Source organism: Apis florea, unplaced genomic scaffold, assembly GCF_048593485.1.
Source record: "Apis florea isolate Af1SG1 unplaced genomic scaffold, ASM4859348v1 contig_3158_pilon, whole genome shotgun sequence".
Lineage (NCBI taxonomy): Eukaryota > Metazoa > Arthropoda > Insecta > Hymenoptera > Apidae > Apis > Apis florea.
The window spans coordinates 5,143,969-5,159,195 of record NW_028256713.1 but is presented as its reverse complement, the minus strand read 5'-3'; the positions used below and the strand labels follow the sequence as shown (position 1 = coordinate 5,159,195).

The 15,227-nt window shown below is 39.6% G+C and overlaps 1 protein-coding gene across 13 annotated transcripts in view; it reads left to right on the top strand.

Moving 5' to 3' along the window:
- Positions 1-15,227, top strand: part of LOC100868187 (RNA-binding Fox protein 1) — a 305,806-nt gene that overhangs the window by 190,138 nt on the left and 100,441 nt on the right. The window lies entirely within an intron of this gene.

Sequence of the window (15,227 nt, the reverse complement as noted above, 5' to 3'; positions counted from 1 at the left end):
TCAGTTTTCAGAAATAGTTTCCTGAACAAATTTTCCAATCGTTAACTTTTAAATGCGGTACAATTCCATTTACATAAAGCTGGCAATGAATAAGCAGATTATCATATATTTATTACTACACGTAATCGAGGTAATTTTAAACTCGTTACATAACTGATAAACTAAATTACCCAGATAAATTACTTTTAAGAAAAATAGTAGTTAAAAGTTATTGCATTTTAATTGCTAATAATAATAATAATACTTAATTAACTTTTAAAAGTTCTTCGTCTACTTAACAATTTGAAACAAGAAAGGGGAAAAAAATTGTTGTGCAAAAAATTCACGCTTTATCCACCTCTCCAACGTAACGTGCCTCTCTTCCGAAGAATAAACGAAATCTCGCTACACCCTCGGAAAAATCGCGTTAAGATCGATTCGTTTATTCAGATTTCCTCTTCCATTATGCTCAAGAAAGAGAGAGACTCGCTCTGCTCCATCTAATCTCCGGAGATTAGAATGATAGTTTCCCGAAGGATACGCAAATTGTCTTCTCGATCGAAAATTTTTTTCCCTTTTCGAAAAGAGAAGACATTCTACTTTCACACCTCGGCTGCCATCGCACCCTTCTAAGCACGTTTCTTCATAAATCCTTCCACCGATACTGCATTGTCCCTATTTTCGACGAAACTCGAATGCCTTTGGGCGCGAAAATAAGACGAGCCTCTTCTCCCCTTTCTCTCTCTCTCTCTCGCAAGGGAGGGCGTAAGACAAATACGAGGGTCCATGTCGTGGCCAGGAAGAAACCTCTCTCTCACCCTCCGTGAAACATGTAAGAATGATTAATGCGAGTTATTTCGAGCGCTGTCGCGAGGAAAACGAACGCGAGTCGGGGATGGATATGTGGCCTCATAAATATACGATACGCGTTTCATTGACGGATACGCGGCCTCCGAAGAAACCGTATCCCGTTGAAAATACTCTTTCGCCTGTGGTGTCCTCGCGGCGAAAAGGTGGACGAGAAGATGACGAATACGAAAAAGAATACTCGTCGAAGCTATAATTGAATATAATTTGTCCTTTGTAACTCGAAACTTGCAAGTTTCGCGAGCCGACTGATGATTCCACGAACGAAATCTCGAATCCTCTTTTCCATCTGGATTAAATCGAAATTCCCACAATCTTTTCGCAAGAAGGAACGATAAGTTAAAGTTCCTTCCGAAAACGCGAGTCGATAAGAAGAAGAAGAAGAAGAAGAGAAATAGAGGTCGGTCGAATCGGGATGACGATCACGACTCGCTGTGTGGGTTAGAGGAGGGGGAGGAGGAGGGCGGGCCTCCCCTCGCCAGAAATAAAGTCACGTTCCAGCGAGGAAAAACATATACGAGGCCGAATTCACTCGCTCATGCTGGATATGCCCACGCGTTATAGGCGAAGCCAGTGCGCGGCGTTCCAGTTCCGCGCGATGGCCGCGCGAGCAAATGGCGGAAAAGGGGCTAAATGGACGGAAGATTGCAAAATTGGCCGGCCAATTGCTCGCCGTTTCGCGAAACGTCCTTTCAATGAAACCGCTCCCGTCCTAAACGCTACGTTGGAACGCGCTTATACGAGAAAATTTAACACTAAACCTATCACGTCAAATGAAATTTGAAATTTTGAAATTTCGTTTAGAATTTCTTGTATACAAACTTACTGTATCGCCATATGACTTATTGACTTTTTCCATAATGTAGATACACTTTTCAATATTCACAATTTTCTGTATCGTATTTACTTCACGAATCCAATCAGCTAATATCTCTTTCTATTGTATTAGGATACAAATGTTTTTTTTGCAGCGGTCATGGTAGTATTAGGTATACATGAAATGGTTAGGGGTTAGGTTTAGTGTTAACGCTCGTCTCGAAATGGGAGGTTTCGTTACTTGCGGAGGAAAAGGATGGGCAAGATGATTCTTACGGGATGTTTGATTGGGACGCTTGATGGAAGCGTTTTAATTGGCTGTGTCCTGTGCTCGGAACGGTTTTAGAATACCGGCTGGTAATTTCGATTCGAGTTTAAACGAGGGGGCTGCATGGATTAATTAGAGGCCGGATCTAATGGCGACAGATGTTCTCCGGATCTCCAATTCCTTCCAATTTGATTTATCGTTATTGCGATGATCGCGACTGATAGAAGATCTTTTTCTCGTGCCAAAAATTGTCATCGCTCTCTTCCCACCAAGAAAATTTCTTAATAATTATTTTTCGACAACCGAGTCGACCACCATTCCTCGCCAATGAGTTGCCATTCATCGAAGGAAAAATTCTTCGAAAAGAAGGAGAAAAAAGAAAGGGAAATCAAAAGTTCGCCCAACCCATTCCGATGGATCCAATTGTCCGACGACCTCGAAATTGGAGTTCTCGGCGTTTGCGGTCACGGGTGTCCCCTTTCCATCCCCCCTCCCCCGTTTCATCCTGTTCCAGAATTATCGATCACGGGGATGGCTCTCCGCCGTTAAATACAATTTTCTGGAGTCCCTGGAGACGGTTGGTGAGGCGGAGGGAGGGGTTGAAACACGATTCCGGTTGGAAGGGCATTCGCGTTAAATCGAGGATATCTCCCCTATGAGAGCGGGGGAGGGGGAAGGCCCCCGATCCCAGGGACGGCCACGTCGATGGTTTAAAGTCTGTTCAATTGGTGTGAACGTACTCTGTGAACGTGCGTCCATTCTGGCCGGAGGCCCTCTCTGGGAAGAGAGAGAGAGCCCCCCTTTAGAACCGTTCCACTGGCAGCGCGCCATCCATTAATACGAATTAGAGTATTTAACTTGGCGAGGCGGGTGGAGGGAGGGTGAGGAGGAAACGAGGGATAAAGGGGTGGGGAGGACGGAGAATGGAAACGGTCGAATCGGTGCGCCCCGCGGAAACAAATTGGCCGAATTGCCCTGCTCTACGACCAGAGTAAATTCCTCCTCTTTTTTCTCTCTCCCTCCCTCGAAGGTGTTACTCCGTACTTTCAACGGATTTCGATTCGATATTGGATCGAATAAAGTTAAGTTTATATAAGTACGTGGTTTTTTTTTCTTCGAAGGGATCGCAGAATTTCTGTTCTGAATGTAAAATGTTTGGGATTGGAGATTAACGAGATGAACATTTCGTTCGTGTGATATTTTGAGTTTATTCTTTTGGAGAGAAGGGAAGTGAATATAATCGGATAAAGAGAGATGTTTGTGCGCTGTTTTCGAGACAATATATATATATATATCTCGATCGAAGAAACGTGGTGGTCGTTGTTGTTGGATATTCGGTTCGAAATTGTGTGTAAAATTTTTCTAATACAAGTGATGATGATATTAAACGCGTGGATGGAATGTGTGATGGAATTTTCGTTTCCGTTGTGAAGCCCACGTTTCTTCTGTTCTAGATCTTATTATAAATCTATTTTAACGAACGTTTAAAATTAGTAAGCGGGGTTAGTGGCGGGGATATATGGATGGGAGTGTTTGGTAGCTAGATTAATGTTTTACATCGTTGACAGAACGTTTTCAATTTCTATAATAAAACTGGATTCTCGTGTCTCCTTCTCCAAGAAACAGATTTTTATCGTTTAGAGGGGAGTTACGTTCTTCGAATATTCTTTTTTTTTTAACGAGACGACAACGAGAAGGATCATCAAATAGTGGTGGCATCCGGTATTCCTCTATACAAAGATACAATCCCCTTCTTCTCTCGTATCCAATAGCCAATCGATATTAAACCTTTGTTGTGAACGTGATCTCTTTTTTTTTTTTTTCCTTTTTCCTCTTCTTTTTTTAAACGAATCGACACGATCGATGAAAAAGAGAGTGGAAGTTTCTAATCCTGTCAAATTATTTTTAGAAACGATGTATATTCTTCTCCCTCTTTCTCTTCCCTCTTTATTTTTATTACAAGATCTTGAAATCTTCATTGACGCGAGATAAAATTTCAATGGTGAAACAATTCTCACCGATCGATCAACTTTTCCCAATCATCGAAATTTTCTCAACGCATGTGCATACATATAAATCCAATCCACTTTTCCTCTTATCGTGAAATATATTCTCATTGCGCGTAAACGACATCTTCGTCGTAAATTTTCAAGCTTTCGATCATAAAGATTTAACAGGCTATATATCGCGTATGAACGCCCATTCAACGAGACATTGCAACAACACAAAACTTCCACGAAACTTATACTTCCCTAGTATACACTTCTGTACGAGCGTCTCGTTAAATAACAATTCTCGGAGCGCGGGGGAGGGTCGATTCTCACAATGAAACGAGAGCGAGAAACGTCGAGGCAAATTCGAGAACGGTAAACGGCCGTTCCTATTGAGTAATATGACGGAATTGCAGCTCGTTGCAATCATTAAGCCGCCACGAATCGGCGGCAGTAATTTATTTCTCCGTTCCAATAAAAGCGGCGGGGAGGAATCCTCGATCGCGCGAGAAAGAATCGCGCGTATCCTTCCTTTTCTTCTCCCACGATATCGCGATCACCGATGTCCATCGATGGAGGACAACGCCTTGACGCAATGACTCTTTCCGTATGCAAATTATATTCAACATTTCGAACGTATTGCGAATATTTGGTTTTCTAACTTTCTAATCAATCTCGAGATCACGTGTCGGATAAATAATACAATTATTTCGTAACGTTTCGTAACATCGAAGGAGATGATAAAATTAACGTAATCGTAATTATCAAAACGAATGTAGAAAATATGTTAAAGAAATTACGAAATTAGATTATGAAAATCTATAATAATCCGTTTGAATCGAAAGAAATCGTAGACAGTGTCAGAAAAATCAACAACTCTTCATCTTATTTTACAGCTGGATATAAATGAGAGAGAAAGCTTAATAACATTACCTGTTTTACAAAATTTAATACTTTCTTAAACAATTTCCTTCTTAAAGAAATTACGAAATTAGATTATGAAAATCTATAATAATCCGTTTGAATCGAAAGAAATCGTAGACGGTATCAGAAAAATCAACAACTCTCCATCTTATTTCAGAAACTGAATATAAATGAGAGGAAAAGTTTAATAACGTTACCTGTTTTACAAAATTTAATATTTTCTTCAAAAAAAAAAAAAAAGAAAAAGAAAGAACAATTTCCATTGGAACTCCATTATTCCTAAAATCAACATTTACGACAACACTTGCGGGAGGATGGATGCAGAAATCCAAACTTAACCCGAATCCCTTCGTTCCGTCAAAGATTTCGAAAACGCCCCGGTACCAATATTCAGTCACTTCGATTCCAAACTGCTGCGAATACCAAAGCTGTTCCGTGATTGATACAGCATTCCGTATGTATACATGGATAGATAGATAGATAGATAGATAGTCAGGGACCTGGACCACCTATGTATCGCGATATGATACGAACGCTTACACGGTGTTCATCCATTAACTCGTAGCTCGTAGATCGAAATGGCATTTCGAACACGTACGCGCTCGTTACTTGGAATCTCCAAGGTGTTCGGAATATGGACGAATGCTCAGGTGTCCTTGGAATGTCCAGGTGTTTTGGATATCGTGGTCGAATTTAGAGTTCGAATCGAACAGGTAGCAATGAACATGGTGATGATCCAAATACAAAGGATTTCTTGGCCAACGGAGCACGCATTCGGACACCCCGCAATTTAGATTAGAAACCTAGCCTCGATGATAACTAACTAAGAAATCCTTGACTTTGGAGCCTCGTAAATCTCGGGAACAAGTTCCTCCGAGCGAGTATCTAATTGAAATTCTAAGATGGTATCATCGAGGTCCAATTATCCAGTCACGGAAACGTATGGACAAATAATTTCAATCACGGGTGACTGATCGTGGAATCGCATTAGGTGTGTCTAAAAAGAGACCGATTTAAAATAAAATAAAATTTCTACGATATCTTGTGTAGTGACAAACAATTTGACAAATTTGTGTAAATTTATACTCGATCAATTTAAACGTTTCGATCGATTATTTTTCATTAGAAATTAGAATTATAACTGTTTGTGCATACTTTCTCGAAAGAAAAAGAAAACGAAGGTATATTTTTCACGAGGGAAAATATTAGCAACGGCTTAACGGATTAAAACCTGTCGCGAAATTCGCTTGAACGTTTCGTAACTCGGTCTTCGAAAGACGTTCGAAGCTTTCACCGTACGACGAGGCACGGCCACTTGTCCCTTGCTTATCGTGCACTTTCTGTATCCCGTATTGCGCTTATAATCGCGCGCTCGTTTTCGTGCATGGATTAAGCGGCTCAGACAATAAGCGGTTTAGGTATCTCGCTGTGATGCGCGTTTCTATCCCTTCCTCGCGTCTCTTTCTGTCCCTTTTGCTCTTCCACCCCCTGTCGGCTCGTCCGCTATTGATTCCAGGTTTATTCTTGGCGTCCCGCTCGCTTTGCTGGCGTCAAAACATCGAAAGCAAGGGTACCGAGACGCTTAACGCCGTTGGATCGCTTCCTACTACTAGCGTTTAGGGGTTTAAGGGTTTAAGGGTGGTACTCCTAATTTTTCCTAATTTCGGTTTTAACTTGATCTTGAAGATCCGAGATCGAATCTCGGAGGGGTCGAGAGAAAGATATCGATCGATGATTGGTCGAAATCTCTAATTTTTTTTCGAACGAATCTATCTTGAATTTGAAATCGAGGAAGAAGAGGACGATGGCGCGTTTCAAATTTAAGTAAAAACCAGTCGTACAAAGTTGGCAACGAGCCAATGATCGGTAATCGATGAAGAGAAGAAAAATCAGAGAGGAAGGGATCGATCTTGCAATAATTATCGCGTGTTGCGTAAAATTTCATCGATGAAGAATTGTAGTGGAAGTGTTATCGAAGCACGATGTGAAACTCGAGCATCGATTTCGAGCGCACGATATACATTTCAACCGGAATCACGATCTTCGTGGACGAGTTATCGATGCTCGTGTTATTGGAAACGCAGGATCGCCGTTCCTCCTCGCCATCTTCTCGGGTCGCGCGCGAATCGGTGAATTTGCATGTTTGTTGGACGATAGCCGAAGGTCCCCGCTGAATAAATTTCCCTTTCCGCGTAAGCCGGCCGTACACCGAGCCGGCATTAATAAATTAGCATTACAAGCACGCTGAATTTCCATCTAACGAGCCGTTTAACGAGAGCCGGCCAACTTGTAAGTTACACTCTGTTTCAACAATTAAACAGCGGCCGTGATAAAAGCATTCGATGCCGTTCGAATTCATTCGAGATACGCGGTGACATTTGTTGCGTTTCTTTTAATGTGCCTGGAATGTGTATACTTCCCAAGTATACACACACACACTTGTTATGCCCGTGTAACGTGCACACGAGTTGTTCCAAAGTTTCTTTTTACATCGCGCGAAAGGTATTCGTGTTGGGATTTTAAACATTTTACACATTAATTTTCCGCATCGAATAAGATATAAGAACATAAAACGAGAGACACTTTATTAATGTTTGTCAAGGGGAGTGGAACGTATATATCGATATTTCATTCTACTTTTACGAAGTTGTACGAATTGGAAATATTGTACGAATTATATCGTGTTTGAACGAAACGGAGACGAATTTGTGTCTTGGAATCTCGATATATTCGTTATATTTTCGAAATTGTGCAAGTTAATTAATTGATTCTAAATCGAGCGAAAGAGGATAGGGTATGTGTGTGTGTGTGTGAATTATTACGCTTTTCCCTGGCCTTTCCTTCCTTTTCCAGAGTACGCGTCTCCTTTTTAATCCTAAGATAACGGATAATTTAATGCCTCTTGCCTCGAAGTTTTTAAATAGATCCCGATAATTGCAAATTAAAATGCCGATTACTCGTCTATTAGCGTTATCTATGTAGAACGATAAATTGAACTATACTCGCGAGGATATATGTATATCAATTCGAATGATACGTTAATAATAACCTGATACAAAAATTCATGCACGTAATTCAGGCTAAAAAGAAATACGCACGCAGACATATATATATATATTTTCAAATAAAATAATTTAATCGAAATGATTCGTACTAATATTCAAGCTTCGAGCATTCATCGAAATTTCAGAATTTTACGAAATTTAATAATGCCTTTAACGTATACATTTTTCTCAAGATAAAAGTATTCTTTTTTTTTTTTTTCCTTTTACAAATATCATTATTACATTCGTTTCCACATACACGTTTATGGCAATACTTAAGAAAATAATAAGTGAATCAAAAATAAAAGGAAAACCGTGATCATAATCAAACGAGATTTCCCGGATGGCGGCCAACCTTTCGAAAATTTCATTGAATTCGTTCGGGGATTGGCTACAATGGCCGCCTATTTTCCTCCCGGTTGTCCGACTCGTCCGTTATTCAATTCGTATCCCGTAAGTGTCCCGAGAGTGTCGAGGATACGACGAGATTGGAGCGCGTGAATGGCGGCTGCGGATGCGGAACCGTTTCATTATGAACGAGCGGTGGAGATGGTATAACGCATTGCCTCGCCATGTATACGTTCCTCGTGTGAAACTATGAAGAGGATACATAGAGACGATATTTGGAACTTGCGTTAGAGTTAATAGTTTTAGATAATATTGGGATGGGCTAAATGTTCAAGGCACGATTGTTTAAACTAAACGTGTTTAGGGATTTTGTACTTGGTCAACTGGTTATTATAGTGTGTTCAGATGAATGGATACTTAGAAATTCGCAAAATTTATCGATTTGAAAGTATCGAGAGTGATTCAATATATATATATATATATGTATCTAATCTTTATCTAGCCTTAATTAATTAGGACAGGAATAATTCTGATACAAGTGTTTAAAAATGGTTTGGAATGTTTTAAAGAGAGAGCGTTGAAAAAACTGAAAACGAATTATTTGAAAATCTGTATAGAAAATCGAGTATTTCGAATTCTTAAACGATCCTCGTTAACATTATGCATTATTCTGTGTACACACAGAAGAAAAACTTTGAGTCGCGTTTTAATGAAGCAGTTGAACATCTAGATTTTAGATATGCTTTGAGTGATTAGACGTAGAAAAAGAAAAGAGAGAGAAAAAAAAAACTAAACGACTTAACAGTGCAAAGCCTTTGATCGTTCGTGCTCGTTTGTGATTACTGTGTAGCAGGTACAAGTTCACGAGGAAACGAATACGGAAAAAAGGCGTGTCTCCACGCGAGCGGATAAATACCGCGACGGAACGTTTGCCTGTGTTTGCTTGTCAATGAAAAACGCGGCGTAAAAATGTTTCATTATCTGTTGTTGATGCAGTGCAATTAAAAGTAATCTTTCCAACTGCATAATATCACTACGATTGTCGAGCTGTTTATTCAGCCTTGACACAGAGGTTGCATATTTTTCACGGTTTTTCGCTCGAAACGACACAATGGAATGGAACGGAAATGCACTTGAGATATTCAAAACGACAATGTTACGTCATCGTGGCTTGGTATCGGGCTTGGGATATTGCGTCACAATGGCGTCAGCAATACGTCAATACCGTGCCCGTGTGTGCTTGTCCGTTTTCCATAGCGATGCAATTGCGAATCGCCTTAACGTTAACCACTCCCATCTGCATTCATCTCCTATACTCTGTTAAGCTCGGCCAGCCTCGATCGGTCAAAGCCTTTCCTACTTTATCCGCACCCCGACCGATAATTTCCCCTTTGCGCGATAAATCGATAACAAAAAAATCAATTTTTCCTTCTTTTCCTACGAATTATTACGAATATTCCATAAAAATCAATTTTACATTACATTGAAATTCGAAAGTTACAACAGGATTGAAAAGTCCTCGAGTCGAAGATCGAAGTCTAAGAAGGATTGCAGAAATTTAGAAATTTTCAGAGGATCGAAATTTTTCCACGTTTTGCAAACGCGTTGCCTCTACGATGTTAAATTTTTAATCCGTACAAATTGAATTTCGAAAGGATCACAAAGGATCGAAAGTTCTCGAGTTTGCACCGCGACAGTTTTCTCGCAGTTTCCAAAACTTTGAAAGTCCAAAACTCCTCGTAACCTTGCCTCGTAATTCTGACCTTCCAAAATTCTCGAACTCCGCAACGTTGAATTTCTAATCCTTCTCCTCCCTCCCATCTCATCCCACGATAAAGGTATTCCAAACACAGCCCTCTATTCGAGCGTCAAAGAGCTTCAAACAACGAAGTCACTTTCATCAAAGGGAACGTTACCACGCTAAATCCTTTCACAGAAGAACCACTTTCTCACCTGGCTTTTTACCTAATTACGCGAATCACGGCCGTCCACGGATTCCACGATTCTCCTCCTCCTCCTCTTTCGCGCGCGATAAACCGCAACACCGACTCGACACAGCCGCGGTCCACTGCCCCCGAAAGGGGACTCTGAATGGTCCCCCTTGTGCCATCACCAGTTTCGACCCAGCTTCTCGCAAAAAAAAAAAAAAAAAAAAAAAGAAAACGGAACAACGAGCAACGAAAGGGAACAATCGAAGGGTTTGTTCGAGAACATCGCGATTTTTCTGCCGAGGGGAAAGGTGGAGCACGTTGAATTCCCGCGAAACTGGCCACACAGGAGGGGAGGGATGATGAGTGGATCGACGAGCGCTCAACGGATCCTCTTCGAAGAAAAATCTGCGGTGATAAAAAAAAAAAAAAAAAGAATCGTTAAAGACGCAGGGACGATGATAAAAAGTTTGCTTGTTTTATCGTCGCTGCTGGATGGTGTAATTAAATTCTCAAGCGTTAAGTTGTGAAAATGGAACGGTTGAGGACGGCGTCCATTTATTCTCGAGCAAGATTCACGTGGGATTCGATCGGATGAAAGATGGAAAAAAAGAGTGAAGAAGAAATAGGAGTGGATAATTGTGCGAATTTTATTTTTTTTTTTTTTTATTTTGATCCGATCGCCTTTCTTTTTGTCGTCTCTTTGTAAACAACGAGTTTCAATATTTCGTTACAATTTCTTTTTTGTGGAAGAGTGGAATGTTGTTACGAAAGGGATAGATGGATAGATGGTTTATTAATGAGCGAGCATCGTGAATATTTCGATTTGAGAAACTCGTGTATGTAAGCGGTGCTAGCTTGATCGATTCCTTCCGTCGGGGCGCAGAATGAAAAATATATCCGTTTCTTTGAAGAGATAATATATTAGCATATTCGGCGGAGAAAGGGGAAGAAAGAGTAAAAAGGAGAACTGCTCCTTGCAAAGAGTTCAAAAGAGTTCGTATTAATGGATGTTTTTTTACATCCTAGTCGAATGATTATTCTCCTTGCGTAAATAGAAATCCGGAAATGGATTTATAACCTCACGATCCAATATACCTTAAAATATTTTACCAATTCTGATAATATACGAATTTTCTCAAGAGTTTTCTCGTGTTCATTCCCTCTTCGAAAATCGAACTTTCACAATTGCGATAAACAATTTCAAATGTTTAATAAAATAAATAATAAAGATCGCATTCATATTTTTTTAAAAATATAAAAACCATATAAAATATCTTTTATTATCAAATTTCATCGATTAAATTGCGTTCCCCCTTTTTCTTCCACGAGAAAGCCCGTAACGAAGCATACAATCGGAGAGAAATTAATTTCTAAACCGAAAGTTTCTTCGTGGAAATGGGAAATTCTGTTCTTCTTCTCTCCAGCTCCATCGCTATCCGCGGACTTTGATTGATTCTGCGAGGCTTTCCGACGTATCGACGGCTTGTTTATCGAAGCCAGAAGAAATAAATTGGCTGGCCAAGTTCGTACAGAACGTTTCACGGAAGGGAAGCTTGGCTTTGTATCATCACCAGGTTCGATTTAATCGGCTCGCACAGCTGCTCGCTCGACTTTTGAGGGAGCCGCCGCGCCCTGATTTCGCCAGCTTCGATTCGAAGCACGCGGCTCTGACTTTGGAATAATTTCTGGAATAGTCTTTGATTCGATTCGTTTTTTTTTTTATATTAATATCTTGATATCATCTTTTACTTAGCCAGAGAGTTAGTGAAACGTTTCAGAGAAATTAAAAAAAAAAAAAAAAAAGTAAAAAAGATGTGAAACGTTTTAATCCAATTTTTGTGGTTTAATGAGCTGTGTATTGAAATTTATACGATTATCATTTCGTATGCAATTTTCGAAACAGGGTTGTTAATTGAAGTTTATACGTGTTCGATTTTAATTAAACCTTGCAATTGATTTAACAAATATGCTAGAATGGTTGATTGTTAAGTGCAGTAGATTTTATTTGCAATAAATATAAATAAAAAACGAGGCAGGATTGGCGTAGATTTTATTTCGAAATGGAACGAATTATTTCAATCACCTTTTTTTATTTTTAAAAATAACTGCAGCAGCGATTTATATCGGATAATTATCGAAAGATAACGGATCATTAAGACGTTAATTTTGCTTCTCACTTCTGATATTAAACTTTTCGCGTCGATATCTCGCACTCTCCATCAACTCTCACGGAAACGGAGCATTCATCTCTGATTCCAATTCCAAAAAATTCCAAGAATATCATGGATAACCGATCTCTTTTTTCCAAATAACTCCTCCTGTGAAATTCAAGCAAAACTTTTATTACGAACCGACCCTCCCACCATCGACCCCTAAATAACAAATGACCATCACGAATAGCCTCGACCCCCTGGAATGGATCTTGGAGAAAAATGGATCTTGAAGGGCGAACAAATGGCGGCGTGGAACTTGGTTGGCCACGTGTTTCGAGAAATAATCTCGAAAGACGAGCACGCGAAACATCTGTAAACTGTCTCTTACGAGATATATATCGATATATATCGATTCCCATCGTAATCTTGCTTTAAGGATTGTACAATTTTTCTGTCAATATTTTTACTTTTTTGGACAGAGGGATCCATCTTACGATGACACACGTCTTGTATGGAAAATGGAGGATCGCGTAATTGCGAGGAAGCGTAAAGAAAGAGAAGTTGGAAACTGAAGTGGCAAAGAGATCGTTTTCCAATTGCAGGGAATTGCAGAACGAAGGATTCTCTTTATAAGATTGTTAAGAAAACTTATTTGGTTCGTTAATTATTAAAAGGTATATACAGGTATTTGAAAGAAACACGGGTTTTCGCGACATGTTTTAAAAATTAGGAAATATCCTCGTTCCTGACGATAGAATAATCCAAGAATATCCCCAGGTGGTTTAAAATTTTTCCGAATTTTCGAAAATTCTCCCTTACAAGGTCTCGTGACACTTAATTACAAAAATAATACTCGTCCACAACTGTGACATTTACATTTAACGTACATACGTACGTATTTAAATAGTCTGAGAATATCTAGGCCAAAGATAAGGATGAAAAGAAGGAAAGAAGGAAGGTGAAGAAAAATAAAACGATAAAACAACTCGAGCCGATATCGAAATTAATCGACAACCGATTTACTCGAATCCGCGGCAAATCTCTCTATAAACACGCATCTCAATTAATCTCAGACGATAATGCTCTCGATCGAGCGTCGCATCGTTTCACGCAGGATTCCATTTAGTCGATAATAATTAATTTCGCGGACCCGTATAACCCATCTGCATACCGCCGATACTACGAGCCGATGTTACAACAATAGACTCGTGAATGAGTATATCGGTGCAACCGATATACGAGCGCAAATATTGCCCCCCCCCCCTCTCTCTTTCCTTTCCTTTTCGCGAAATCCTGAGAGGCGAATGGAGGAAAAAACGAGGGATTACATTTATGTAGCATGTAGCTAATCGGCGCGCGTGCAACACGCGAAATGATTTGCGGCGTCTACTTTTAATAGCCGTTATCGAGTGTATTTATTGTCGTATACACGCTGAAAAATTCATAGCGCAAGGCACAAATCATCGCCTCGTTTCCCCCACTGCGTTTCAAATCCCGCGTTTTCATTTTCAATGATAAAATACGAGATTTCGAGGTTTCGAGCTTGCACTCGCGATCAAATTGAATTTCGATTAGTATGAAACTTGATTCGTATTCGTTTTACAAGTTAGCTTCCCAAGAATTTGTGGAATTACGTGTCTTTCGGGAGAATCGAATCGTAATCTTTTTTAATTATCGCGATGATCAAAAGAAAATATGCTCGACTCGAGTACGCTTACGAATATCCCACGCTCGCGAATCAATGTTGACACTTTTGTTGTACGAGCAATGTTTATTTCGACGAAACACCTCTTATCGTCGACACTGTTTTCTTTTTTTTCGAAACGCTCGAAGAGTGATTCTAGTTGGGAATCGACGGTGTTTATTCGTCAGTTACGATCGACGCGCGAAACCAGTTTGGAGCGGTAACACGATGGAGTACGCCTCGACGAGAGAAAGAAGGGAGGGAGGATCGTCCGAGAGGGAAGGTGTTCAGTGAACAGTTGTGCGGTGAACCGCGACACTATGGTGGAGTTGTGCCAGAATATTACGTTATTTATAACCGCGGTTGGATATCTAGTATTCTAAGAATCTTCATTAGTAGGGATTTCTGGAGGTATGCTGCGATATTTAGGAATTTCGCTTGTGTTGGAAGTTTTGTGCGGCGATGTGCAAATATTTCGATATGCCGGATAGAGAGGATAATATCTAACTATTCTGCAGGTTAAACGTTGCGTTAAACGGGCTGATTCCGAAGTGGTTTCGTATCTAAATGATAGCCTAAAGTATTTTGATGTTTGGTTTCGTAGTTTGGTATTTTAGAAATTTTTCATTCACTGAATAATAAACTGTAGAATGGTATTAGAATGGCGATAGATAGATTGCGCAACTAGAGATTCAGATGCAATTATTTATTTGGATAAATTTTAATTTAAATTTATTTTAATTTAAAAATTTGTGGATCAAGCTGATAAAATTCACGTTAGATTTACAAATTTCAAAGCAATAGAGAGATTCTATTTACGTAATCTATCCATCTTACTAATGTAATGTTAAAGGATGTTGCCAAAAAGTCAATAGGAGACTTTGAAACTGCGTGTCAAACGGAGGGAATGGAATACCCTTGTACTAGTCATCTTCTCACCTCTGTATGACAGGGTGAGATACGATAAGAGTTCACGATTCCTTTTAATATCTATCACAAAAGTGATAACGCTATCACTTCTCGCATTGTGACGAATTGAAAAACGAATTGAATCGAGATTCGAGTGTGTGCGTTATATCAATTTTTTAATTTAATTTAATCACTAAAAAACAAGTCGAGTAGTGATTTTAACAATTTGTTTTTTCGCCTGTCCATCGAATTTTCACTTATTTACACCGACAAGACGAATTTATCAACCTTATCCTCCAAAGGTATATATTTC